General features: G+C 37.0%; 1 protein-coding gene across 3 annotated transcripts in view; it reads right to left on the minus strand.

The window, feature by feature from the left end:
• Window positions 1-6,750, minus strand: part of LOC149953523 (four-jointed box protein 1-like) — a 47,726-nt gene extending 40,976 nt beyond the window's left edge. The window contains exon 1 of one of the 3 annotated variants that reach the window (XM_090168876.1): window positions 6,361-6,750. The gene's annotated coding sequence lies outside the window, so the exon portion shown is untranslated. Of the gene's footprint in view, window positions 1-6,161; window positions 6,180-6,360 lie in introns of those variants that run through there. The other 2 variants (XM_090168877.1, XM_090168878.1) reach the window with 2 other exon arrangements.
• Window positions 6,751-12,522: the final 5,772 nt, after the last annotated feature.

The following is a 12,522-nucleotide window of genomic DNA, read 5'->3' on the forward strand; positions in this document are numbered from 1 at the left end:
GCGGACGGCAAACTTGTGCTCATTAATTCTGAATTTAAAATTTCGTTTAGTTTGTCCTATATAGACAGAGTCACAATTACAGGGGATTTGGTAAATTCCGTAATTTTAGGAAAGTTTAATTTTATCTTTGGTGGAAGTAAAAAGTGTTTGTAATTTATTAATGGGTTTATAAACAGGTTTTATATTAATTTTACTAAATTCATTGCCAATAGTACTCGAGACATTAGTATACGGTAGAACTACAATATCCTACAATTATTTAAAACTCAATGTTAGAGAGTCGTTAGAAATAATTAAAAAACGTCATTCTGACGAGCACCTATTAAATAGAGATGACGGTCCAGGCAGTTTTGTCGCTTTGTTTTGGTATAAAAATCTGTTTTGATTTGTTATTTTTAACCTCTTTTAATCTCTTTACCCGACACGTCGCTTTGTATGTACTACGCTTGAGTTAGACCTGAAGGGCTAACGAAACTAGTTGTCGTTTTTAAAACTAAAAACGTTTATTGTACAAGAAGTGGATGTTGTTGTTTTTAAGTTAGTTTAGGTAAAAAGGAAATTTGAAGTCAGTTTATTGTATTTTATATAGCATAAGTTTTTGGAAAATAAAGAAAAATATATAATTTCTGTAGTAAAATCACGTTGTTTTATATTAAAACACTTAATTAAAACGTAAAAAGTATGTAAAATAAGAAAATAGTGTAATTATAGAAAGTTATGGAAACACATTGAAAATGTAGAAGTATGTAATATTTATATATATTGCAAGATGACTTTCTATACTGCCTGTAACCCGAGATTAGAATTTGGTAGTCCACCCCTACCCCTTCTTAGCTTCAGTTTACATTCGTTGATTAATGATGGTTAACTGCGCTAACGGAGTCACCAAAGTAACAGCGCGGCTTACGACGTTAAATGAAGAATGCAAAACGTTGCTAGGAAACGACACAACGCGCTCGAAAGGAGGATGGTGGGTACAGTCTTAACACTACTCTAGCCACGATCCTTACAGCCTTAGCGAGGCACCAAATGAGAAGGACGTACTAGACTATACGACATTCAATGTCTTCCTATTGGCTATTTTTTATTATTAAGCCTTTCAACTTAATTAATGAAGGCAATTGGATTTCGGCCGCTCGCTCCAATTAGTTCAGAACCCAGATAACAGGGGTAATCCTACAGACAGGCGGACTGAGGGAGGGGGGGGGGCGAAGTGGGGGTGGCTAAGGCGGCAATGTGGTCCCCTGTCGTGGGGTGGACTACCCTTTCTGGGGAGTTAAATTTCCTAACTCGATTAGACCTCGAAGAACAAAGGAGGCACTTATTCCGAGACTCTCTGTGAAGGAAATTTCCCGCGGACGACTTGGAATCGAGTTAATCCAGAATAATGAAAGATTTAAATTAACGATACTAGATTCTCTTCTCCCTCTTACTTAGGAAAGTGGGGGGAGATTACGCTAGGCAAGGCGGTCAGCTGCTCGCGTATTTAATGTTAAAATCAATACATTGTTGAAGATACTACTCACGATCGAAACAAGTTCAACACAGGTTTTAACGAACTATTGTATCAAAACGCAACACGCGATCGAACTGAAAAACACTGGGATTTACAAATTGCGGTGCATATCGAAATCTTTTTCTGAATTCCGTAGTTTTACAAAGATTTTTAAGCCTTTTCATGAATTTTTATATTTTGAATTCCCCACCAACTACCGCCGACCACATTGCCCCCTGAATACCACACGACCCAACTCCCCCCCCCCGACTACCACACGACCAAAATCCCCCGGACTACCAACGACCAAATTGCCCCGCCGACCACCACACGACCAAATTCCCCCCGACTACCTCTGACCAAATTCCCCCGCGACTATCTCTGACCAAATTCCCCCCGACTACCACACGACCAAATCCCCCTCCCCCGACTACCACACGACCAAATCCCCCCTCCGACTACCACATGACCAAATCCCCCCTCCGACTACCACATGACCAAATCCCCCCGACTACCACCGACAAAAATCCCCACCCGACTACCTCTGATCAAATTCCCCCCCCCCCCCCCCCGACTACCACCGACCAAATTTCGAAAAACCCTTAATCATATTAGGATTTCGTATTTTGATTTCACCGTACAGCGTAAGGAGATAATTAACGAGCGTCCGACCCCTCGACCGGAACCAAACCCAAAATTTTAAACATTTAAAAAACGATTAAATCAATAGTTAATTTGTGTAATTACCTTCTTAATGATACCATACTCATCGAGATAAAACCAATCCGTTATATTAGTTGTATCTTGTCAAGTACAGAAGCCAACGTACAGAAATAATCGCGCCATTCAATAAAACGATTTAAAAGTTTTCATAGCAGGCTTATCAGAGCGAAATCATTGGAGCCATAGTTCCAATAAAATACACGAGAGGGCGTCATTTCGCACCTTTTAAAATAATAGAGAGATGGCAGATAAAAAGGCTGACTAAAAAGACGCGGATAAAAATGACAGGAGAGAAGATTTACAATAGAAGATTGGCGCCTCTACTAAATCCTCGAGACGATGACGATAATAAATTATATCGAGCGAGCTTATCGAGATGGGCTCAGCTTGTCAAAATACTCGAAACTTGAAATTCGCCGATTCTCGATTATCAGGTTCTGCTAACGCCGATAAAAGTGAAGAACTACGCGTTAAAAAGAAAATTGCAAAGATGAAAGAACACTACGATAAAAAAAAATTGATCCTAGCGAAGAGATGAAAGATAGAAAAATGAAGTGCCAGAAAACTAATTCTTATTCCTGGATGGAGATCTGCGGGACTTGGCCTTCTCGGGTTAAAGAAAAATAATAAAACAGACGGGTCGACCAAAAAAAAACAGCAACGCAACGAAACAAACTACTTCGTTGTTCATTAATCAACGGATGAAAAACAAGATAGCCACGGGTATAAGACCGTTTACTCTCACCCACAAATTAAATATTTAAACACATTTAGGACTTCTATTATAGGCGACAACAGGAATCCGTACCTCTACTTGGAATGCTAATCGCGGCAGATTTTCGTATCGATGTGGCTGACGGTTTTTTTGACGTCACTATGCTAACTTAACAAACAACAACGTGAGAGGGGAGCGCGCGCAGAGGGGATTTTTCCGTCAGAGTGATCTTACCATAAGCAATACGGCAAGATAAGCATTCCAAGTAGAGGTATGGATTCTGGCGACAAAAATTGGAGGTTGATATTGTATATTGGCTTTAGAAAAAGAAAATATTATAAATCTGAGGGGTACGTCACCATACTCTAGGGTGTCCCAATAATCATGATTTAAATAATAAAAATTTCCTAATTATTTAATCGTTTCAAATCACGATTAAATCATTCAAATTTAAATTTAATCAATTTAATCGTGATTAAATGACTAAAAATGTTATAATTATATAATTATTTAATCGTTGCAATCATGATTTAGTCATTTCAATCACGATCAAAAAAATTCGGTTTAATCCATTTATCCATGATTTCATAATTTCAATCACGATTAAAAACTACAAATTTCGATTTAGTCCATTTAATCATGATTTTACTTCTTGAGGGTGCCCTACTAATCTTGATATAATCATTTTAATAACGATTTCATCTTTTGAGGGTGCCATAATAATCTTGATTTAATCATTTTAATAACGATTTCATCTTTTGAGGGTGCCCTAATAATCATGATTTAATCATTTTAATAACGATTTCATCTTTTGAGGGTGTCCTAATAATCTTGATTTAATCCTTTTAATAACGATTTCATCTTTTGAGGGTGCCATAATCATCTTGATTTAATCATTTTAATAACGATTTCATCTTTTGAGGGTGCCATAATAATCTTGATTTAATCATTTTAATAACGATTTCATCTTTTGAGGGTGCCATAATGATCTTGATTTAATCATTTTAATAACGATTTCATCTTTTGAGGGTGCCCTAATAATCTTGATTTAATCATTTTAATAACGATTTCATCTTTTGAGGGTGCCCTAATAATCATGATTTAATCATTTTAATAACGATTTCATCTTTTGATGAATGCCTAATAATCATGATTTGATCTATTTAATAATGATTTCATCTTTTGAGGATGCCCTAATAATCATGATTTAATCATTTTAATAACGATTTCATCTTTTGAGGGTGCCCTAATAATCTTGATTTAATCATTTTAATAACGATTTCATCTTTTGAGGGTGCCCTAATAATCATGATTTAATCATTTTAATAACGATTTCATCTTTTGAGGATGCCCTAATAATCATGATTTAATCATTTTAATAACGATTTCATCTTTTGATGAATGCCTAATAATCATGATTTGATATATTTAATAATGATTTCATCTTTTGAGGATGCCCTAATAATCATGATTTTATCTATTTAATAATGATTTCATCTTTTGAGGATGCCCTAATAATCATGATTTTAACTATTTAATAATGATTTCATCTTTTGAGGATGCCCTAATAATCATGATTTTATCTATTTAATAATGATTTCATCTTTTGAGGGTGCGTTAATAATCATGATTTTATCTATTTAATAATGATTTCATCTTTTGAGGGTGCGTTAATAATCATGATTTGATCATTTTAATAACGATTTCATCTCTTGAGGGTGCGTTAATAATCATGATTTGATCATTTTAATAACGATTTCATCTTTTGAGGGTGCCTTAATAATCATGATTTGATCATTTTAATAACGATTTCATCTCTTGAGGGTGCGTTAATAATCATGATTTGATCATTTTAATAACGATTTCATCTTTTGAGGGTGCCTTAATAATCATGATTTGATCTATTTAATAATGATTTCATCTTTTGAGAATGCCATAATAATCATGATTTTATCTATTTAATAATGATTTCATCTTTTGAGGGTGCCCTAATAATCATGATTTGATCAATTTCATTATGATTTCTACTTTTGAGGGTGCGTTAATAATCGTGATTTAATCATTTTAATCGTGATTTCATCTTTTGAGTATGCCCTAATAACCATGATTTAATCGTGTTAATTGTGATTTCATCTCTTGAGGGTGTCCTAAATTCCTAATGATCAGGATTCAACTATTTCAAATAATTGAGATAACATGAGCAGGCCCATTTTTAAACTACCTGACTTTACACTGATTTCCGTGGCAACCCTGTATTATAAATTTCTATTTGCCCAAATTTTGATTGTACTAGAATTTTTCCCGTACAAAGGTTGCATTTTAGTATAAATCTACGACAGCACCTACGACAACATCTATGACAACACGTTCTACAACAACTACTACAGGTCCCGATTCTTTATACGCGTTCGATTTGCGATAATCCGCAATAGACTAAAGAATAAACTTAGATTCTTCAGCTACGCATTCAGAACTACTCATCTTTCGCATCACAGCCGTTTCAGGGCTACCCGATCCGAAATGGCCCGTAGGCTCGAATCGGTTTTTCACGCCCCTGAAGCTCAAAGCGGTTAGTTGAATACTATAAAAGTTTTAGACCTATTCGGGGGAACGGCAGACCATACATAAAAGTACAACCAACTTTGGGAGCACAATTAGAACGGGGGTATAAGAGGAGAGCTTCCAAAATTTGAAACGGTGCGAAGATTGAAGTGATTTACACCCCTGCGAAGGGAATAAAATATAGGGTAGACCCGGTATGAGAGGGGCAAGCCAACCGTTTGACCTTTTACGTTTTTCGGCAGGGGTGGGGCCGAAACCACCCAGACCCATTTTTCTAATAAAACGATTCGAAGCCTGAGGGTCAACTTCCTATGATTTCAGGGAAACGTAGTTTAGAGAGTTATTTTAAGGGAAGGTTTTGAAGAGTTTTTTCCTCTTTATTATAATGAGGAATGCGTGTGATCTTAAGTAACGTAATACGTTTAAGTGTGACAAGTTTTATTTTCTCAACACAATCCTTTTTGTTTAACTAGTAAGTCATAAAACTAAGGATTGACAAAACCTTCGAGATATTTGATACTGGTCTTTGGAATTTCCAAGTAATGATAACTTATTGGCAATTTAAATGCTTTTCAGAGTAATAAATAAATTTTACTTTCACAAAATAATTATCAAATATTAAATTGGCTTGAAATATTTACTAAAAACCACTTTCACCCAACTAACTCGACAGTGATTCTTCAAACAAAGAGTAGACAGTGACGAGTTTCCTGTTCCCAAAGTTCCGATAACGAAATCATTCTGATATCGTTTAGTGTCAAACTTATAGTTTTATGTTATTTATGATATTAAGTATTTCAATTAAACCCCTTACCTTATCGTTCTATTGTAAAACTAATTTAAATCAAATGTTTAAAAAACTCACGATTAAATTCTCCATAGATTATGGTTAAAGTAGATATTTTTAAGGTCCAGATGTAACTCTTTACATCCACGTGTTCGATGGTTAATTGTCACCGACGTCCGTAGAAAGTCACATGTTCAGTCTATTCACCTGGTACCTACATTGTCAACAACACAGGTGACAGCTTTAAATAAATCAACTAGTTGGCAATAAAACGACGCGCTTACGTCTTCATTGAACGTTAGTGTAATTAAAGTGAACAATTTTAATATCAAGTAATAACGCGGAAACCCTAAAGCAAGACTCAAAATAATTGGGACGCGAAATCGAACGCAACATTCGCTACGAAATCCTTACCGTCTCTGCCAGACCGAAAAATTTACTCCGAGACTCCGCCAAAACTACCTTCAGTCTCGGAACACCGGCCCAAAAATTAAAAAAAAAAACGGTTCAGCTCAGTTCAGTTCAGTTTGACTAGGGAGTTCGATTGGTAGAGTACGGAAAACGTAACGCCATCTATCGCTCATTTCTCGGCTACACGATTTTGATATTTTAAGTATGAAGAAGGCAATCGGCGTATAATTATTGCACATTTTAAAGAAAATATTTTTTAAAGAGTTTGTTTTTACCAGAAATTATTATTATATAGAAATATTCAATTCCGTTTCAATGTCCAACTATCGGAATTCTAGATCTAGGAAGGATTTTGACAATACGAAAAAATTGTGAAACGCGTTTCATCCGTGATATGTTTATAAAACATTTATAAAATATATTTTACGTAGTTCTGATATTACCAGAAGTTTATAATATATTCTACCAGATAAGTATCCATCCCTCTATATTGCTAATGGGCAATATATAATATGCCCGCTGATTTTTCAGAAAAAAATAGTGGCGAGCTGAAATTAGCAATTGTAACATTTTATCAGACGCGTTTGATACACGCTGTAAATTTTCAGCCATGATGTTTGTGGGGTATTTAAAACAAATAAACGTTATTCCTATTTCCCCCAAGCGGTGATTTTTGGATTCTTATAAAGGAACAATGATAAAGCTGAGTATTTTCACAGGGTTTCCACGCAGTTTTCGTTTTAATTTATTAAATTTCTAGTGAAAATTATTTAGCAACACGGTTTATTAACGACACTGAAACAGGACTAGCATACATTTTCGAGGAAGAATAAATTGTTCCTTTATAAGCTTTCCCTCAGATCGCACACAACGCGTTGTAATCAGGCTTGGAAATAAGCGGTGGTCACTGGGTCAAAGACCAGTTTATTAATTGCTCGGACCAGTTTTTTTATTCAAAAGCTAATGGTTCACTGGGCCAATGTCCAGTTTATTAATTCAAAATTATCTACCGTATTATTAACCAACGGACGCTTCAATAAAAGATACTCGGTTTTTACTCCCCTCTCCAAATTCATCTGGGAAGGAACTATTTCCGGTCGGTCGGTTAAACGGTTAGAATGGCTAGCCAAAAAGTCATATTTAAGCCAATGGGAGACGCGTTTTTGCCCTCATGAGAATTTTGCGTCAGATAAGAAATGCGTCGGCTCACCTGTATAAGGAACATACTAATGTTAATTTTCGATAATATATTTTAAGGTAAAATATATAATGTTACTAAAACTAAGTATAAGAAGATAATAATATTATTATTATCATCCTCTTATGGTATAAATAATTAAAATTATACGGAATATATTTATGTTACCGGGCAATTTTAAGGCTTCTCATGGAGGCAGAGTTAATTCATTTCGTATAAAGTTATCTTTCAGAAAAAGATGAAAACTAATTCCTTTAGAGCTAAACGTATTACCTTTGCAGTACGGTATGCAACAAGTGTTTCCTTTTAGCCAGGTAACTTTTTTTGGCCTGTTAAGGCTTAGCAAAAAACCGATGTTATGTTCGAGAAAAGTTTCCAGCTTTCTAATATTTCAACAAGCACTATATAAATAGTAACTTAATAATAATAATAATAATAATAATCAGCTATTACCGTTAACCTCAACAAGTTTTTGTGGAAGGGGAAACCGAAGATCTCGGGGGAAAACCCCTTAAACTTATGAGTCCTGGCTGTCGGAAATATTACTTCTTGGCTATTTCTGGGAAGATGTTTTATTTAAGCGCCTACTGGTCTACGTGACCACTTAAATAATTCAAGAGTTGGGAGTCACTGGCCAAATAGACCAGTTTAGAAATAAACCTTATTTCCAAGTCTGACCACAAGTCATCTTTAATCATAAGTTGGCTTAAATTGAAATTGTAGTGAAGTTTATTAATACGTTGCCTTCAATTGTAAATGGAAGTAATGGAATGCTTCATTTGTCATAATTTTATTGGATTTGCCTTAATTTTTTCTAAGCAAAGCTGTTTAAAAACAATAAAAATATAGAAAAACATTTGAAATTAAGCATTTACAACTAATTTTTACAAAAGGTAAATCAGGAGATTCAATCTCTTCATTGGGCAAAAACATTAATTTTGAAGCGTTTTTGAAAGTTTACCCCTGAAATTATATTTAAAACAAACAATTTAAATGTTTTTAAATATGTAATAAAGGAAAATATTTTAACTTACGCAATAATTCGTAAATGTTTTTATAACTCTTTTAACTATTAGCGTAAGGATAGAACGAATCAATATCAATTTTAAAACAATTTATGACTACATCGATGATAATTAAAATTGTAATACTAACCATTCGACTTTTTAGATTTGGGTTGTTTCTTTTGATAATAAGCGTGATCCATTTTTAGCCCGAGGCCCGAACGAAGTCTAGATACCGAAGCAGAAGAACCCCCACTTCTCCCACTAGTGAATGCATGAGACAACGCATTTCGCGTACGTTTCTACCCCCTGTTCTTACGCAGTTTCCAGCGGTGTGCCCCAATGGTCCGTGTTAGCCGACGGGCTAACCACTCTTAGAAAGTCTGTACATCGATTACGCCGGATTACGCTTAGATTAGCACTGCCAAAGGCAGGGACTTCAAAGATTACACGTAATCCCATTAGTACAGTCAAAGGTACGGCTTTGTACAACGATTACGTGGAGTGATCAGCCCCTCGGTGTTAGCTCCCTTGTTGTTCGCAATTTATATTAATGATCTACCTTCTACCGTCTTAAACTCATTTGCCAGCCTGTTTGCTGATGATACTAAACTCATTAAAGCTCTGGCATCTCTGACCTCTTCTACCGAACTGCAACAAGATCTCTTCCGTGTGGAGGCATGGGCTGCTGAATCTGGTCTCGGGTTCAACACAACGAAATCCAATGTTCTTCACCTCGGAAAAGACAACCCAAAGACAACTTACTACCTTTATGGACAAGCGATACCATCAGTAAAATCTGTTCGAGATCTTGGCGTGCAAGTGGACGAAAAGCTATCCTTCTCTGATCACTGTAGGATTATTGCAAAGAAAATCAACATGTTCACTGGTCTTGTCCGACGCACTTTTCTCTTTAAAACACCTTAAGTCATTAAGACCATTTTTACAACTTTATCTTACCTTTACTGGATTTTGCTTCACCAGTTTGGTCCCCCCACTTAAAAAGAGACTTGGACCTCATAAACAAGTCAGTCAACAAACTCACTAAATTAGTGCCAGCCTTTCGGAACGAAACAGCTGCGTACCGACGTAATTTTCTTCATATACCAACTCTTCAAGAGCGTCATTCGGCTACAGACCTGGGAGAAGTTTTTTCAATTTTATTTTACGAGAAGGTGATTTTTTCACTCGTTCTTCTACAACATTTACTCGAGGGCACGACCAAAAACTTTTTGTACCGCGTGTGACTACTTCGATCCGCAAGCACAATTTTTTCACTCGCACTGTCCCACTCTGGAATCAGCTCCCACAGTCAACGGTGTCTCTCAAATCTAAACCACTCTTCCTTAACAACCTTCGCACCCTCTGAACGCCTATAAGCAGCCTCTGGCGGCTTTGGTGCATTAAACAAAGAAGAAGAAGAAGATACATCTGAAAGCCTTGTCAAAACTAAATTTGCTATTCCTCTTCTACATGATGAAGGCCTCTGACCCAAGTTTGATGGCTACTATCCTCACTGACCATTTCATCTCTGTTTCCTCTACCTTCAATCAATCATTTTCGCCCTGTACTGTGCCTCCCACCCCTGGCAGTGCTCAGCCTTCTCTCGAATCCTTTTCTTGTACTACGGCGGATGTACACAAACCCAATCTGCTGGCCCCGATGGGCTACACCCGTTCCTGCTTAAACTCCTAGGCAATACGCTAGCCTCTCCGTGATCATGTACAATATTAGTTTCACTACAGGGATTGTACCACAGCAATGGAAGAGTGCCAACATCACTCAGATTCATAAAGCGGGTGCCCGTGACAGCCCCGCCAACGGCGCCAATTACCACCCTATTGCCAACACCAGTCCCGTTGCTCGAATTGGAGAACACTTGGTTGATAAACCAATCCGCGCCTTCCTGGAGGACATCAGTTTTCTCCATCCCTCTCAACATGGATTTCGCGGCAAACATCCTTGCATCTCAAATCTCTTGTCTTCCACCAACGACTGGACCACCTGGTTGGATGAGGGGAAGCCTGACGATGTCATTTATTGTCCTGAGTTGTTGTTCCACTAGGATCACTGAACTTCCTAAAGTAACTTTTACCAAATCACCAATTTGAATAGCCCGCCGTTTGTTAACATTTCAAATTGCCCCGAGACTTAAGAAAACCCAAACTTTTACCTGTACAACGACACATTATCGTCCACCGCAAATCGTTTTCTTCATGTGGAAATGAAGCATCGAGTAGCCATAACAACAAACAATGCAATAGTTATCCAAAACGTTTGCATATAAGACAAAAATCTTTGCGAGTAAAGAAACAGTCTACCATGTTTAAAAACTACATTAAACTCGATTGACGTGGGCCAATCAAATGCTGGTTTTAAACTTTCTTAAGGTGACGTAATCTAAAATCGAATTATTATTTTCAGAAATTCAAAGTTTCAAACTAGATAGCAACGAGTCGTTGCCGTAATCACACTTTGAATCGTGATTGGCTGATAATGACGAAACCTTCGTCACCAATAATAATAAAATAATTTAAGTGTCTGGGCTAGGGCCGACTTTGACCTCGCGCTATAGCGGCCAACCCATTCGACAAAATTCCGTGAGCATTGATTTTCCCGCTATAACTTATACAGTTTTTTTATATTGGCTTCAATGCAAAAACTATTCAAAAAAATAACCGCTAGGGCCGCTCAACTCAATACAGTTATCATTTGCTCGTAGGTTCACATAATTATTAGAAACTTGAACGAATGGGTTTCCCGCTATAGCACGAGATCAAAGTTGGCCGTGTCAGGGAGGGGTTTAGTGCCCCCTGGCCGTGTCTGGGCAAAGCTCCTACTTGGCAGCGGCGCGTGGATTTGAGACGTACTACGACGCGTGATATTTTATATTTGCTAAGTGTTAGGCCTAACGTTTTTTTTTTAAACAATGAGCGGTATGGATGACGTTAAACTTTTAATTTTCGAAGCGTTTGATAGCAGCATCGAAATGCCCATTAGTTCTATGTTAGACTCAATACGGGAGTTAAATAACAACGCTTTATTAAAACTTACCTCAGTTTTCGGAAAATTCGATCGCGACGACTGGGCCGTTCTCCTCGAAAACATCCACAAATCTTCCAAGGCTTACGTTGGTATTCACACGGGGACTGCCACCGTAAACGAACTCGACGTCGTGAAGACCCATTCTCCAGATACCGAAGAAAGGCACAAACAGGAATGCAAAACCAGATCATTTTTACTACGAGAAATCGTCATTTTCCTAACTAAATGCTTTGCCCTAATACCATCATCGGAAGCGAGAGCCTTGCTAGATACCGTCAAGTTATTTAAACCTTTTCTGGAGTCCGTCTCACTGAGCGACAAGGGTTTGCAATCACCGTGGTTAGAGGATGCAATTACCACGCTTTTTGAGCAATATTTCCAAAAAGACTTGGCAGAGAAAGAAACCATAGGCTTCGCGGCTATCAGGTACCTTTTGAAACGTTACTTTCAGAAACCAACTGTGAAATATATAGCTAAGATAGCAAAACTAAAACAAGCCGTCCGTTCACATTTCTTGCTGAACGACGACTTTAACTGGGAGTTAATGGAAGACATTTTGTCCAACCACAAAATGATTTCCAG

The sequence above is a fragment of the Leiobunum rupestre genome, chromosome 3 (assembly GCF_980474605.1).
Source record: "Leiobunum rupestre chromosome 3, qqLeiRupe1.1.hap1, whole genome shotgun sequence".
NCBI lineage: Eukaryota > Metazoa > Arthropoda > Arachnida > Opiliones > Sclerosomatidae > Leiobunum > Leiobunum rupestre.